This window comes from Mirounga angustirostris, unplaced genomic scaffold (genome assembly GCF_029215605.1).
Source record: "Mirounga angustirostris isolate CCGP_5_RB_7025 unplaced genomic scaffold, mMirAng1.0.hap1 SCAF_10, whole genome shotgun sequence".
NCBI lineage: Eukaryota > Metazoa > Chordata > Mammalia > Carnivora > Phocidae > Mirounga > Mirounga angustirostris.
This window is the reverse complement of record NW_026991718.1, coordinates 10,258,135-10,275,111: the sequence shown is the minus strand read 5'-3', so window position 1 is coordinate 10,275,111 and position 16,977 is coordinate 10,258,135.

Genomic DNA, 16,977 nt, shown 5'->3' with positions numbered 1-16,977 from the left:
CCGTCTGCAGTGTGAGCAGTTTAAGCACGTGGAAGGGCTCGCCTTCTCCCACGTGCTCTCTGTAAAGTAGCCACGTGTTCTGCCTATTTCCAATTGCCTATGAATGATCATTATTTTGCCGCTTGATGATAGGGTTGCCATAAAAGGTGATCACGCCTCTGACAATCTCATGTAGCCTTAGATGTTCTGACCAGTTAACGGGCTGGTGCTAGGATGTGCAAGCGTCCAGGCGAAACTTGGTTAGTCTGGTATTTGAATGTTTTAAATGAAAAACAGCTTAAAAATATGTTTAACATATGTTTCAAATATACATCCAATATAATGTAAAAACTTTATGCCACTGTATCTCCATTCCCTTCCACACCTTTGTTCTTTTATCATATGTATTACAACACTATACATTATAATTGCATTATAATACAAAATTTGGTTTTATAAATTTGGCTTTACAGTCATATGTCTTTAATAAAATCAAGAAAACCGAAGATATATATATATACGTATATATATAATATTAAAACAACATTTTATATAGTTTTAATAAATAATAATAAAATATAAATATATGTATAATAAAACAATATTTCATTTTAAAATCACAGAAATGTGATCTTACATATCTACCCTCATATTTATTATCTCTTGTGTTCTTTATTCTTCCCAGGGACCTTAAGTTTTATCTGTTGTCATGTGCCTTCTGTGTGAAAGACTTCGTTGAGTATTTTTTATAGGGCAGATCTGATAGCAATAAAAATCTATCACTGTGCATCAAAAATATCTTAGTTTTGGGGACCTGGGTGGCTCAGTCGGTTAAGCGACTGCCTTTGGCTCAGGTCATGATGCTGGAGTCCCGGGATCGAGTCCCCCATCGGGCTCCTTGCTCGGCAGGGAGTCTGCTTCTCCCTCTGCTCCTCCCCCTCTCATGGTCCCTGTCTCCCATTCTCTCTCAGATAAATAAATAAAAAATCTTTAAAAAAAAAAAAATATCTTAGTTTTGGGGACCTGGGTGGCTCAGTCGGTTGAACATCGGCTCAGGTCATATCTCAGGGTCATGACATTGAGCACCGCTTCGGGCTCCTGCTCAGTGGGGAGTCTGCTTGGGATTCTCTCTCTTCCGCTCCCTCTGCCCCTCCCCTGGCTCCCACACTCTCTCTGTAAACAGAAAAAAAAGTCTTAGTTTTGCCTTTGTTTTTAAAGAATAGTTTCATTAAATATAGAAGACATATTTTTTTCTGTTCTAATTTCTATAGATTTCATTGTTTTGGATGAGAAGTCAACTATTAATTATATCATTGTATTTTCATATGTGAATTGTCATTTTTCTCTCACTACTTTCAAGATTTTTGCTTTGTCTTTAAGTTTTTAGAGGTTTGAATATAATGTCTAGATTAATTTGTCTTTGTGAGTATCTTACTTGGGGCTTTTTGAGCTTATAAATTTATAAATTGATGTTTTTTATCAAATTTAGCAAATTTTTAGACATTTTCACTCTATTTTCTATGTGATCTGTATTTTCTTTGCTCCTTTTGGAACTCCAATTACACATCTTTTAGAAAGCTTGATGAGTCTCTCCTCATTTTCATTCAATCTTCTCTCTTGTGCTCTTTAAATTGGATAATTTTTATTGGTCTATCTTCTTTAAGTTGATTTTTCTGCCATCTCAAAGCTGCTGATAAAACCACTTAGTGAATTTTTATGACATGTATTGAACATCCCAGCTCTAGAATTTCCATCTGTTTTTTTGCATAGTTTTCATTTCCCCATTAAGATTTCCTAACTGTTCACTCATTAATAGTATATTTTCACTCAACTATTTGATCATATTTTTATTTAACTATTTGAACGTATTAACTGCTTCTAAGTTACTGATTACAAAATCCAACATTAACATAACTTCAGCATAACATTTCCTTAGTTTGGGTAATATTCTCCTTTTTATTTGTATGTCTAACAATTTTTGGTTGGAAATAGAACATCATAGATAATACATTGAAACAACTCTGGATTCCATTTCTTTCTTCTCTGCAGAGGGCTGTGGGGCTTTATTCGTGGGGGGCGGGTTGTTTATTTTGTCTTACTGGTAATTCCAGAGCCTGTACACAGGCCTAGAATCTGTCTTCCTCTCAGCTCCCTATGCAGTCACAGAAGTTTCTGTTTTATTTTTTTGTTTGTTTGTTTTTGTTCTTAAGCCTGCCTATCTAGGTGTCTCCCTGGCTCCCATTTGTTTTTTTTTTTTTTTAAGTTTTAATTTTAATTCCAATTAGTTAACATGCAGTGTTATGTTAGTTCCAGGTGTATAATATAGTTTAGTTTAATTTTTAACCAATGATTTAGTCAGAGGTTATGATCAGATAACCCAAGTCAATAAGGTTTTGTAGTTTGGTCCAGCTTTGTGTGAATCGAGGGATGCATTTTACAACAAGTCTGCAAGCTCTTGCCTGGGGTCTCTGGAGAGAGGGCCATCATCCAGGGGTCCCAGAGACTTTGTCATCTCTCTCCTGTTCCCTGTCTTCGGTAATCTACCCTTTAAATGTCCACCTTCTCTGCCACTCAAATCAAGTATGCCACCCTAGCTGGTTAAATTGTCTTTTTTTTTTTTTTCCTGGAAAAGCTGGGGCCTGAAAATGGCTCAAGGAGAGAACGTCTCGGACTTGTTATTCTAACCCATAGCGGTAATAAAGTTTTTCACATTGTTATATGAGCATAAGAAACATATAAAGAATGTGTGATCCTCTTAAGCTTTTGAAAAAGCTCTATATGGCACTAAAGTTTATGCGGTGCGTTCTTTACAAAAGTGCCTGTATCTGCAAATATTCATATTCCACCCTTAGAACTGCCTTTATCTTGTGTCTATTTGCAAATGGGATGTCTATTAAATAATACTATTTTCTTTCAGTGTTTTAGCCTCTCTTTTTAAATAAATTAATATTTAAATAAAGTAACATCATAGGATGAAGATGCATTTCATAGGAACATCCAGGAACATTTAAAAAATACTAAAAACATAATTGTTCTTGATGTTGTGCTAACCTAAATTTCTACAATATGTTTAGAACAGTATTTTAGTAGGACAATTGAGGCAAGATAAAACTAGGCCTTCCTTACTTCTTTGCATCTGTCTATTTCTGACTTTATATTTGATAATGTGAATATCTATATCAGAATCACCTGAGATGATGTTTACAATTCAGAAACCTCAGTCATCCTGTGTATACAGATCTCAGAGAACCTGTATTTCTAAGCAAGCTTCCAGGGCAATTGTTATGTATATTGATGGCTAACTAAGGTGTTAAATATCAAGAAGCCTGTTTAATAATCACATTATCAAAAAAAGACAAAGAAAAAAGGACAAAAAAAAAGCTAAACAATGAAAATTTTAAAAAGTTAAAAAGACAAAAAAGTGTAAAAAAGAATTAAAAAATCAAAATATTAATTAATTAATATGATAATCACATTATTGAGCATTGACTATACTTATTATTTGACCTAAAATTCTTATGTACATTAAAATAAATACATTTATTTTAAGGAAATAATCAATGTAAGTATCCAGCAATAAAAGAAGGGCTATACATCTGTGGCAAAGAAACTCTACAGTATAGAATAAATATTAATATTATATTATGGGAGGTAAAATAAATACAGTGATATAAAAATAATGAAACCAAATAAAATTATATGTATGCTATTAGTAAATCTATGTTAATCTATGTATTGATATAATTGAAGATAAACAGAAAATAAAACCAACTGTGTGGAGGTAATGAATTATAGATCATGAACAATATTCTTCATTAATGCTTTGATATTTTGATGGACTTCAGAAAGAGAAATTTCAGGAAACCTACTGACTAATAATCAAATTAAATAATATAGATTTTTTTAAGTGTATTCAGCTCAGATCTTTTTTTATAAGGCTTACCAAGCATCACCCTTTCTCTGAACTCCTGGAGAATTTACTAAATGTCACACTCATTTAGCGCTTGCTCGCAGAAGAAGTGAAGGAATGGCCTGGTCTGGAGGGAGAAAGTGTCTGCAGAGTGGAGGTGTTGGAAGCCTGAGGAGTGGGGATGTCCGGGGCCTGGGGGTTTGGACACATGCAGTGGATTGGAACCAAGGGGGAAAGTCCTTGCTTGTCTGCCAAGGTAAGCAGCTGGGTTTTCTCTTGGAGGCCACGTGTGAAGATGTTTCTGGGAGTAGATACATATTTGAGCTTGCTTGAAGCAGGGGGAGCAGGGGACAGGAAGGGGCTCACTTAATTCAGCCCATCCTCTGGCCTGGTAGCTCTTTCATTATCTGGGTTTTTCCTCCTCCTTCCTGCTGCCTTCTTTTCTCCTCTTAAGCTGAATTGTGCTTTGTTTTTCATGCACTGCCTTCCTCACTCCCCAGTGCTGGCCTTTCTTCTCTTGCTAATAAAGCTTGAGCCCCTCCCTAATTCACAGCGCTTAGGATGCCCCACACCCACTCTGCAATCCTGAGCTGTGTCACTTAGCATCTAAAATTTAAGTCTCCTCCTGGGGGCTGGAATCGTGTTCTTTGTTCAGCATGATTTAATCTATTGTTCTGCGCAATGTACATTTACTGAGCAACACAAAACGTAAATAATAATAGTCGATGTCCTCAGGGCAGAGCACAAGTGAGCAGCTTGCTCCTGGTAGCCTGCCTTCAGCAGGGGTTTGACAATGGCTTGTCACCTCAAACCCAGGGTAGCATTTAACCCACCTATGCTTTCCATTATGTGAAGTCACTTAAAGAGGTTTGCTTCTTCTTAATAGCAAAATGAGACAACTGAATATTTACCCTTTTAAGCATCTTTTAAAAATCAAAATTACTCTTTAATCCCAATTATGGTTATTAACTAATTAGTTCCTCCACATCTCACTTAAATAATTTATTGCAGAACACACACTCAAGGACAGTTCTCAAACCCAAGTACAGCTTCAAGTTCACATAATTACACGGCATTAAAACAACATACGTGCCAACAACAAGGGGCTATCGGTGGCTCTGCCTCAATGTCGGGTGACGGCTTATAGCTACCTTTCTCCAGGGGGTTTGCACACACATGCCCGAGTCGAGTGTAAAGACCATCCAGAAATTCATGGACAGAAGACCTAACAGCAAACCAGACTGTGAGAAATGCCAGCTGTAAGTATGGGAAAACTCAATAGACTAGGACAGAAATGTTGATGAGGTGATTTGGAACGGATGCTGAGTGTGGGTGTGGGAGCGTGTCTGTGCGTGAGCGTGTGCACGTGAGTGTGTGCGCCTGCGTATGTGGGGTGGACTGGGGAGACGTGGGCGGGGCAGGCGAGGAGATCCACTGGACTGAAGACACAAGGACAAAATAGGAAGAGAAAACGATATGAGTGACTTAGTATTTACTGTTTCGGCCATTAAATCATGTCGTGGAATGGCAAAATGGACTATATCTGTATGCTTGTTGTCATTTTTTTAATGTAAAATCTGAATAAGATATTCACAGATAATAAGGCTGTTCTAGACCAAGACCACCTAATCCTTTAAAAATTTAGGATCAAGGGGTTTACACTATTCTGAAAGTCTTGGAATCACTGGTTTACACAGAGAAACAGAGAAATTGAAGAAGAATGATTTTGGGGAAATCTGGCTAAAAGGGAGTAAGATCTGGCTAGCTCCCACCAGACTTTTTTGCCAAACAGAAAATGCGCGTCTGGCTTGGAGCACCGGGGCACAGGGCTCTGCAAGCTGGGAGCCAGAGGGACCTCACGCCCCACTTGCCTCCTGGGCCTGTTGTCCCTGTTGAGAACACAACCGACAACCAAAGAGTGGTGGGAGGGGGGCACCTCCTCCACTGTGCCCTTCTCTGACCCTGGAGGAAGGAGCAGGTAGAAACAGCAGGTTTGGCATTTGGCCAGCCATTCAAAAATACATTCTCACCTATGGGTAGGAAAATTTTTTACTAGAAAGTATTCACATTGCCTCACATTTTTATTAGCTGCCCTTTCCAAAATGATATCGATGAACTTCTTCTTTAATTGATATTCATAGAGACAGTCTAAAAAGATCTGAGTATAACCAAACTTACATAAATATAGCCCATGATACGCATTCCACTCTGAGAGATGATCTTGATCAAAGATTTTACAGGAAAACACCTCTCATCACAGAATAAGCTATGCCAAACTTTGAGACCTTGAAGGTAGAGTATAAAAAAAGAGTTTGTGTGAATTTTATATTGAAGACTCTCTAGGAATCTGAATTAATATTGCTGAGCCAGACTGGCTAATGGGAGCAATGTTACCATGCAAAGTCAAGAATGCTTAATGCCACTCAGACACAAAAATCAGTTTTTGAAATTAAAGGTTTGGAAGAATCATCGATTTCATCGACCTCCATTGTTTTATACGAAAAGATATAATTTGGGGGATTTTTTTATGGAAGGGTAACATCCATTAGTAAAAGTATCAGATCATAGTTATATAGCATATGGTACAATGAATTTTCACAAGCAGAACACACCTGTATTTATCAAGCCTTAATCACGGATTGGGGTATAACCAGCTTCCCAGAAGCCACCCCTGTGTCCCTTCACAGTTACCACCCTGCCTCCAAGGGAACCACTGTCCCGACCCACACAGCATGGATTAATTTTGCCCGTTTCTGGGATTTATATGTATAGGAGGCAGCCTGTAGTCTCTCATGTCCAGCTCATTTTGCTTGACACTGGGCTCCTGAGATGCACACACATTGTTGTAGCTTGGTAAGCCTGCCCTCACCATCCCTGAGCCCCATTGTATGACGCGGCAAATGATGGATCTATAGCCCAGGCACTGGGTTTCCAGTGTTTAGCCATTGTGAATAGCGCTACTAACAATGTTTTTGTACAACCGTCCAATTGTTTTCCAAAGTTGTACCAATTTATACTTCTGCCAGAAATGTATGGAGTTCTGGCTGTTCCAGTCTTCAGTATAACTTGGCATAGAAAGTCTTTCTTCATTTTAGCTCTTCTGACAGTTCTCAATTGTAAAGTTAATTTGCATGTTCCTGATGATGAATGAAGTTGAGTATCTTTTTATATATTCATTGGTTATTTTGATATGTTTTATGAAGTGCCTATTTAAGTGGCGTGCCCATTTTTCGATTGGCTTTTTTGTTGCTATTGATTTGTTCAAGTTCATTACGTATTCTCAGTGGGAGCCTTTTGTTGGGTAGATGTATCTATTCTCCTTCTCTGTATGGTTTGTCTTTTCACACTTTTAATGGTATATTTTGATAGACAAAAGTACTCAATCTTGTTATAGTCAAATGTATCACTATTTGCCTACAGGTTTTTGTCCTTTTTAAGACATCTTTGCCTACTCCTAGTCATAAAAAAGATACATCATTTTCATCTAAAAATTTATTTTTAATGTTTCACTTTTAGATCTGCAGTGCATAAGAATTTATTTTTTGTGAATTGGTAAAGTAGGAGTTAAAATTAAATTTTCCATGTATATATCCAATTGACCTAGCACAATTAATCCAAAAGAGTCTCATTAGCCCACTACATTATAGTAATATATTTTTTAATAAATCAGATTACTTTTATGTGTGGGTCTGATTCTGTAATCTATTTTGTTCTGTTGGGTTTTTTAAATCTATCCCACCATTCTGCCTTAATAACTATAGCTTTATAATAGATCTTTATATCTGGTAGCTTACATCCCCCAGTTATGTGTTTCTTCTTTCAAGATTGCCCTGGCCAATTGTGAGCGTGTCTGTGCATGAGCATGTGCACGTGAGTGTGTGCACATGTGCATGCACATGAGTGTGCATATGAATTTTAGAAACAGTTTTTTAAGATTCAAAAGAAAAACAACTCTGCTAAAACTTTGTTTCAACAGATCAGTGTGAGACAAATTGAAATTAATGTAAATGTTGATTTTTCCAAGCCTCGAGCATGGTATAGTTCTCCATCTATTTGTTTTTTTTAATTTCCCTCAATAATGGTGAATAGTTTTCAGTGTAGAGGTCTTATATTTGTTTTTTATGCGAGGAGGTTTGATGCTTTCATGAATTTAACTCTCTACTCTTGCTGTTGGTATCTAGGACTGTGATCAATTTGAGCATATGTGACCTTATAACTAGTCATCTTGTTAACCTGACTTCTTAATTCTCATGCTTTCTCAGCAAAAATTTGGAATTTCTAAAGACCTCATCAAGGTATCTCAGAGTAGTGTAGTTTTAACACACTACCTGTCGCAGCTTGATTCTAGGTGAAGCTTGCTCGGACGTATGTGGTGCAAAGAGCACACTGATTCTCTCAGCTTGTCTCCTACTATCATCCTTCCTCCACTTGAGAAGCACAGAGAACACACACACACACGCGAGCACACAAAGGGGGTCAGGACAGTGTGTGTGCGTGGGCGCACACAGCAGAAGGGGTAGCAGCAAGTAGACTAAGAGGATGAGTATTTATCACGCGAGCATGAGGCTTCGGCTTTCCTATTGATAACCTTTTACGAGCATGGTTAATCAGAAATGCAGTAAGATTTTATAGGTGAAATAAATGATATGTGGTGTGACTGAGAAAGGCATGTTATCAATTTGTGCATTTGTAAATTACTTTTGATGGCCATAAAAATGATTATTTAACAGATTTATCTGCATGTGGAAACTATTCTGTTTCTTGTGAACAAAGTAGCAAATGACTCTACAGTCATTTTTCTTCTTGTTCTTCTTCTTGTTATTATTTATTAAGTGTCCTATTGGTCTTTTTGTGACAAAGTGATGTGAAGAAAAACACATGAGAATAGTATTTAACTTTAAATTAAAGGAAATATTAATTTGTACTTTTCTTAGAAAATGGTTGAATATAACATATTTGGAGCTTTGGAATGTGTTATGGGACCATGAATATAGTATACGCAAGATATTGAATTTAAATAAAGACCACCATTTCCAAGTTACTATAAAACCTCATGTTTCTGTTATAAAATGAGAATATATAAGTAGGGTGATACCTTCTGTTATTATGGCTCATGATATATATTTAAGTCATTGTGTTATCTAGTGTCCTATAAAAATGCCATTTACCAAGAACATTAGTACAGGGCCATCTGGGTGGCTCAATTGTTTAAGTGTCTGCCTTCAGCTCATGTCATGATCCCAAGGCCCTGGGATTAAGCCCCACATCAGGTTCACTGTTCAGCGGGGAGCCTGCTTCTCCCTCTCCCACTCCCCCTGATTGTGTTCCCTCTCTCCCTGTCTCTCTATGTCAAATAAATAAATAAAATCTTTAAAAAAAAAAAAAAAAGAACATTAGTACAGTGAGCAGGTCCTGGGCAGGACCGCTCCAGGTGGGGCGCAGTGACCAGGGTGAACCCACCCCCCTGCGCTCTGCCTGGGGTCCCGGCACACTGGCAGCTGAAGGGGGCAAAAGAGGGAGAGAGACAATAATGGAGGCAGGACAGGACACCCAGAGAAAGGTAGGAATACACATTCTTAGGAAGAAGGTGAATGGAACCATACTAACTTGTAAAGAGTGAGGAACATTGTTTTTCTCTTTTACAGTTTTCCCAATTTCATGCTCAAATATATCCACACCACAGCTGACCATGATGTGTCAAATGATAGCAAAGGCTGGTGGAAAACAAAACAATTTGATCACATATAAATGTAGGAAATAAAAAGTAGTCAAATTTGTGACAACAGTAAGACACCACCAGACCACACCATCCGGCTTGTAAACTGTTCTTTATAATGTTTTCCAAAGATGCCCCTGGGGGCTTGTCACAGAGGGGTGTGAGTCTTAAATAATAGAATCTATTACGGACAAATAGAAAATGTTATATTTTGTTCATAAAAATAACTGGACATTTGAGGCATAGGGGAAAAGCCATGGTTTAAAGATAGCACATGAAAAAAAAATTTTTTTTTTATTGTCTTATGAGCCTTCAATGCAATATAAGTGCCAAAGAACTTACTGCTTTTTAATGTTTTTTAAAGAAAGTGTAGTGGTAGGAAAAGGGGAAGTGATGTCCCTCTAACTACTTTGAGCTGGTCAGAACTCCTCTCTGGTATCCATCTTCATCTGATTAGATACCAGAGACCAGAGAGCATAGGGTTTGAGGGTCAGGGGAAGAAGCTGAGGACAGGAGCATGGAGGAGGGTAGACACAGAGGGTAATAGTGGTTTTCATGAGGAGGGTACATGATTAGACATATCTATCTAATCCTGGAGTGGGGACCAAGGCAAATAGGGTGTATATTAGTCAGGGTTCTGCAGAGAAACATTACCAACAGGGTGGATGGATGGATGGATGGATGAAAAGATAGATAGATGATAGATAGATAGGTAGATAGATAGATAGATAGATGTTAGATAGACTGATAGACAAATAAATGATAGAGAAGATAGATGGTTGGATGGATAGACAGATGATGTATAGATGGATGGATGAATGGATGCAAAGATGGATGGGTGGATGGATAGATAGATAGATAGATAGATAGATAGATAGATAGATAGATAAATGGATGGATGGATGGATGGACGGATGGATGGATAGGTGAATAAATGAATGGATGGATGGATGGATAGATAGATGATAGATGGATGGATGGGTGGATGGATAGATGGATATATGTATGGATGGATGGGTAGATAGATGGATAGATGGAAAGATGGATGGATGGATAGATGGATGGATGGATGGATGGATGGATGGATGGATGGATGGATGAATAGATGGATGGATGGATGGATAGATGTATGTATATATGTATGTATGGATGGATGGATGAATAGATGGTTGGGTGGATGGATAGATAGATGGATGTATGGATGGATGTATGGATGGGTGTATGGATGATAGATAGATAGATAGATAGATAGATAGATAGATAGATAGATAAATTGGATGGATGGATGGATGGATGGATGGATGGATGGATGGATGAACAGTTGGATGGGTGGATGGATAGATGTATGTATATATGTATGTATGTATGTATGGATGGATGGATAGGTGAATAGATGAATGGATGGATGGATGGATAGATGAATAGATGGATGGGTGGATGGATAGATGGATGGGTGGATGGATAGATGTATGTATATATGTATGTATGGATGGATGGATGAATAGATGGTTGGGTGGATGGATAGATAGATGGATGTATGGATGGATGTATGGATGGATAGATAGATAAATAGATAGATAGATAGATAGTATATTTATTATAGGAATTGGCACAGTTAGTTATGGAGGCTGAGAAGTCCCAAGATCTGCCATCTGCCAGCTGGAGAACCAGGGAAGTGGGTGGTGTCCTTCCAGGCCAAACCCAAAGGACTGAGATCCAGGAGAGCCAATAACGAAAGTCCTAATCCAAGTGTGAAGGCCTGAGAAACAACAGAGTTGACATCCCAGCTCAGGAAAAATAGACATCCCAGCTCAAGCAAAAGAGCAAATTCGCTCTTTCTGTGCCCTTTTGTTATATTCAGGCCCTTAGTGGATTGGTTGGCTGATGCCCACCCACACTGGTAAGAGTGTTCTCCTTTACTAGTCTATGGATTCAAATGTTAATGTCTTCCCGAAACAACCTCACAGACACACCCAGAAATACTATTGGTCCAGCTCTCTGCGTATCCCTTAGCTCAGTCAGGTTGACACATAAAACTAACCATGACAGAGTCGCAGCGTGCATCTGCAGAAAGGAACCATCTAGTAATCACAGCCTCCCAAAGTGGAAGGAGCAGCCTGGAGAGGAAGAGTTCATAGACGCACGTGAAGTTGTTGTAAGAGCACAGGAAGCACACGGACAGCAGAACAGGTAAGTGTGGGATGGGCCACATCCAAGAGCCCAGGGGCACCCAGGGTGGATGGCCTGGGCTCTTATTGTCCTCAGCCTGGAAACTCCTGGGCTGCTTGTAAATGTGTAAAGCAGCTAAGAGAACCATTTGCAGTTACCTCTACATTTCCTTGTAGTCTAATTAAAAATCAATGTGTTTGTCAAAAACACCACCACAGAAAATTGTATTATTCCATCAGTAACTCTTTATTGGCCTGAAAGCCCCCATATTTTAGTGTTGCCTGTAATTTGGGGTGCATTTCCTTAAAACTTTGTGAGAACTATGGATTAGCTCCCCAGAAAAATAGCACTTATAAACAAGGAACTCGAGGGTGTGCAGACACACACAGCTACGATTTCCCTCATGTTTGCAGAGGGCTCGTACACCCCTGAAATCCTGTGGATCTGAAGCTAACAACTCTGCTCCAGAGTCTTTGACATTTTAGTAATAAATCATAAATTCTTTGATGACAAGGAAAGGCAAAGGACCTTAAAGTCTAAGAACTCTGGGCACTACCCAATGAGCCCCAAGTGAAGTGCCAGCTGACAATTCGATTTGCAAAGGTGTGATTTACACATAAATTCTAAGGGGACCTTATTTGCATAAAGCGACATTTGAGTTTGCTTCTTCATTAGTTTGGTTAAAACATTTGCTTTTGCAGTGTGTATAAACCAGTGTGTTCACTTTTAATTATTGTTCATATTGAAGACTATTGTAATAAAGCAGCAGGCCAGGGAGGCAGACGCCCAGAGTGTGGCTCCAGGTCCACCCTGATGATCTGAGCAACCGGGGCAGGGTGCTTGCCTCTCAGTCCTAGCTTTCCTTGGCCATGGAGGGACGAGCCTGAAGTAATGATCTGTGAGATTTGTCCCAAATGGAAAATCAGAAGACTTCCTGATCCAAGTCCACACTAGCTTGAGAATGAGGGCTCCCAAAGACCAAGTGGACCCGCCCCTACCTGCAGTGTTTCCACTTTTATGCCACTTGGAAAACTGCTTCATCTCAGACAAACCTCATGGACCTCACCTATGAGATGAGGATAACTCATTCCAGCATTCATGTGTGGTTAACTAAGAAAACACATCCAAAGTTCTTATCACAGTGTCTGGCAGAGTATGCACCTAGTAAACAGCAAGTTACGACCACTGGAGTGATTTCTTATAGGATGGATGTTCAGAAAGAAAGAAGTCATCAGAAACAATATTATTTTTTTTTTTTTTAAGATTTATTTATTTGTCAGAGAGAGAGAGAGCACAAGCAGAGGGAGAAGCAGGCTTCCCGCTGAGCAAGGATCCTGATGCAGGGTTCCATCCCAGGACCCTGGGATCATGATCTGAGCCAAAGACAGATGTTTAACCGACTGAGCCACCCAGGTACCCCAGAAACATTATTTAAGCACAGATACTGTCTTATCCATCCTAAGATATTAAGAAGGGTGGGAGGAATTGCAATGTATCTATGTATATCTCTATTTACATACATGTATGTAAATATCCTATATTTACACATTAACAATACATATGTTTATAGAAATAATTACATGCATTTGTACATAAATATACTGTATTTAAGGGGTGCCTGGGTGGCTCAGTTGTTTAAGCATCTGACTTCAGCTCAGGTCATGATCTCAGGGTCCTGGGATGGAGCCCCACAATGGGCTCCCTGCTCAGTGGGGAGTCTGCTTCTCTCTCTGCCCCTCCCCCTGCTCATGTTCTCTCTGTCTCTCTCTCTCTCAAATAAATAAAACATCTTTAATATACATATATATGCAGACTGTATATGTGGTCTGTATATTTCTGTATATGTTTCTCACACCAGTTGTTCTTGCTCTCTATCATTTTATAACCTAACACTCTGAATTCCAGGCATTCTGGTCTTTTTCAATTCTCCCCCCCACCCCCACCCTTTTAAAAGTCTTGAGCTGGGGCGCCTGGGTGGCTCAGATGGTTAAGTGTCTGCCTTCGGCTCAGGTCATGATCCCAGGGTCCTGGGATCGAGTCCCATATCGGGCTCCCTGCTCCTTGGGAGACTGCTTCTCTCTCTCTCTCTGTCTCTCATGAATAAATAAATAAAATCTTTAAAAAAATAAAAATAAAAATAAAAAAAATAAAAGTCTTGAGCTTTTTGAGCTGCAAGTTGCAGACACCAGTCATCTGGACCCATATTGGTGTCCCTGTCTGTGGCTCCTCTTGGGTACTTTTCTCTGCTCCATCTTCCACGGAGCACCAGAATCAGCCTGCACACATGCAATCATGTCACATCCTCCCCCTCACTGGAGGACCATGTTGGTGTGTGCCCCGGTGTGCCCGGCCCCCACTCGGCCTCCCCTGCTGCCTTGCCCAGGTCTCCTCTCTGCATCTCCCATTCCCGCCAAGCCACACTGTGGGTTTGTTCCTGTAGATGCCACAGGGCCTCGCCCTGTCCCACTGCCTTCCCCCATGGGGACCCGATAGGCTGCAGAGCTTGGCTCAGGCTGTCCCCTGCTGGGGAAGTGCTTCAGGTCCCCATCCCTACCCCACTCCCTGCCCCTGAGCACCCTGGTCCTGATGCCCTTCCCAAACCGATCACTGCTCCACGGTTACTGCTCTCATGGCCATCTACCTGGCACAGAGCTCAGAACCTGGCAGCCACTCAGCAAGCATTTCTTGAATAAATCAATAAAAGGCAGCTTTGAGGGGAAGAAAATCTTTGGTTTGATTTTTTTTGATAGGTGCACAATTTACAACTGACAATGTGGTGCCATAATTTAGAATGATCTATCCTAAAAGCTTGGTAACATATTGAGTTGTCATTGAAGGTACATGCCCTGTCTCTTTCTGCGGATACAGCCCTGCTGGGAAGGGAGGTTCTGTGACTTCAGGACCCACAGCAGCGGACTCTGTGTGAGGCACACGACAGGGATTAAAACTGCGTTGATAGATTGATTTCGGCTCTCTGGGAAATTTCCTACAGTGATTTTGATGAGTCAATATAATTAGTTAATGTCAGCAACAAATCCAATCATTTCTAAATTCTTGCTAGGCCTAGAAGCCTCCTAATTCCCATTGTTTAAAAAACATTCAGCTTTATAGTCATCTCAAAGAAGATTAGCATGTGGTGGAGTATCGGCCTGCACTTACTAAATACATGAAATGAAATATCTTTCTTTTGTTCTTTTTTTTTTTTTTTTTTGAGTTTCTTTTGGCTTTGAATGTGAGAGAAATACGCACAGGAAAGATGATTGATGAGTTTACATCAGGCGTCATGATCCTGAAGTTTTATCTACACAATTTCCTTCATAATTTCCTGAAACTTTAAAAACCAGTATTTTCCTCAATATTCCAGTTATTGTTATTACCCTGAAGGACAGAAAGTTAATGAAATATCAATTCTGGTCTTGTCCAGCTTAGAGACTATGAACATATACCGATTCAGATTTGTTAGGCAAGTTTTGGTGGCGGTGGAAGCAGACAAGAGGCTGACTGGTCTACACGTGATAGTATTTTATCACTGACAGGTGTCCCGAGGCAATTCTACCATCAGTCACTAGAGCATAGAACTTCTGGGACCGACGACCTGCTCGTATGCTCAGCGTGCTTCCCACTTGGTAAAGATCATCTTTAACTATAGAAGAGGATTCTTTGGGGAGCTGCTTTCTTCAGATTTGCTAGTAAGTCCAGAGATACAAGGAAATCTCCCTTCACCAGTTCCTAGGAACCAGAAAAGTAACACTTTCTAATTTCCTTCTATTGTTCTGATTGGTGCTTAGGTAGTCCTGCAGAAATCTCACTGCTGGGTGACAGAACGGCAGAGGATGCCCTTCCTGTGGACACGCTATTGCCAAGCCACCCAAACGGATGCCCGTGAAGCTCGCTGGCATGGACCCGGCAGTAGTCCCGCCACTCCTGCGTGTTACAGACACACAGGGGCCTAGGCAGGAACTTCCTTGACCCAGCTCCGTGGTGTCTCATCCTCGGGGAGGAGCCTGTTGAAGAGTAAGTGGGAACAGAAGCAGAGCAAATAAGTAATCTCATTGGTCCTATGAGTCCCCATCTAATTCTAGGAAGAGATGCTTGAGACAGTATAGAACACACCCAAATTAATTAAAACTGGAGGTTAATCTATGTGAAAATGACGGAAGGGAGGTGCAGGGAGAAGTACCCTTTCTTCTCAGCTATTTCTTAAACTCAGACACGGGACAGTTCAGGCACGCTCCTTGAAGTGTCCGTCATGCCTGGCACACAGTAGGTGGTCATGATGGATTAGCCCACATGGGTTTTGAAGATTCATACAAAGCCAACTATTGCTGCGGTCATTGCAAGACAGTTCTGGGAGTCTATACAGTCCTTTCATTCATTCCTTCATTCATTCATTTGCCAAGAAGATACGTCTGTGCTCCTCCCCTGCATCCAATAGCAGCATGGCTGTCAAAGTCACCAGTGCCCCAAGACACAGTCCCTGCCGCAAAGGCCTTCAGAGCACCAAAGAAAAACTATGGATGCCTAAATATATAGGCATAACCAGGGGCTGGGATAGAAGAAAATATAGGCTGGAAAGAGAGCATAGAGGAATCAGGGCAGGATGGTCAGGAGGGTCAGCAAAATCCATCATGTGGTGTTGGTGAGAACATGAGGGGAGAGGGACGTCATGCCAAGCAGAGAGGACAAAAGCTTAACCGTGTCACCTGCTTCCCTTGGAAATGTCCTATACTTTATAAGGGCTTTCTGGGTTACCCATAGAAAAGGTTGTATCCTTGTTGCTGAAATGGAATACCTTGATCGTTACAACATTTTAAAAATGAGAAGACAGTCCAGAGAGGTAGATGTAACTTCTATTCAGTGTTTTCAGAGCAATAATTTTGAGGATGCTTGAGTGTACCATGAGCAGTGTGACAGGCTTCTCTTCCAAAGTGACTTCAGTTGCCCATAAGATCATTTGCAATCAGGTAAGTTCTGAGTCATTCAACTTCTTCAAACAGTCTTGCCATAAGGTAGCCCACCTGACATCTTCTAATTTAACTCTCAGCTATGAATTCTGCACAGCTGAGACTTTGATCCATGTGAGAAAAGGTTTGGAAATTTCTGCTACTCAGAATGTCTTCTACTGGAGCTGATATGCCCTGCATTCCCGATGACCTAAGAAGGACCGAGCGCTGGCTTCAGAAAAACGCCGCGAGCGATGGCT